Genomic DNA, 852 nt, shown 5'->3' with positions numbered 1-852 from the left:
CAACTATAACAACTTTCTAAACAGTATACACCTTTTATGGGTTGTGTATATCCACCAAATAACTTTAAGGTTGTCAGGCAGTGGCCTCGGGTTGCAGAGTGGATTATAAATCACAACAACAGAGGCAAGATGAGGTCCCCTCTCTCTCAAGCTCTCTGCTGGTGGTCTGTTATGATAATTAAGAACAACATGGCTGTGCTGTCATGGCAGAGGTCATGAGCTGTAATTCTATACTTACCTGTCAACTCACACACCATAAAGCCTTTGATCTATGGACTATTTTACCAAAAAAATATCAGAAGGCTCTTTCTTGCCTTGGTATTTATTTTTTGTTTTTGGCCTTGTCTGGTGGTATTGAACAATAAATGAGAATTGAGACATTCACATTCAGAGACGGTCACACCCTGACCTTTGACACCTGATCATGACAGTGTGGGGTTACAGTGTTACTGTAATAATCCGAGTGGGGAGCAGACACCCACACAGTCTTCAGGGAACCTGTCTGACTTTATTCCCCAACCCTTAAAAGCACACTGGTTGATCCACTGTTTGCATAGTGTGTCTATAGCAACACCACACAGTCAGTACTGCATCACAGATCAGTCAGGCCCTTTTTATTTAATACAGGTCTGTTGAGAGTCAGTGTCTGACTCATTTGGCAGCTGAAGTAACTACACACACCTATCTCCAGTAAAGCTAAAATCAGAGGTCTATATTTGGGGCTATTTCATTATAGGTTGATAAGAGTTGATACAAACCAGTTCTCACAGCAGAGTATTTGTAAAATAAACATGATCTGACTGTATGATTTGCTTTATTGTGTCATTATTTAAAGAATTAGAGACGAAATGT

Source organism: Halichoeres trimaculatus, unplaced genomic scaffold, assembly GCF_033239565.1.
Source record: "Halichoeres trimaculatus isolate MK-OKI-2021-1 unplaced genomic scaffold, fHalTri1.1 fHalTri1_scaffold_3, whole genome shotgun sequence".
Taxonomy (NCBI): Eukaryota; Metazoa; Chordata; class Actinopteri; order Labriformes; family Labridae; genus Halichoeres; species Halichoeres trimaculatus.
The sequence above is the reverse complement of the archived record's forward strand: the minus strand, read 5'-3'. Positions refer to the sequence as shown.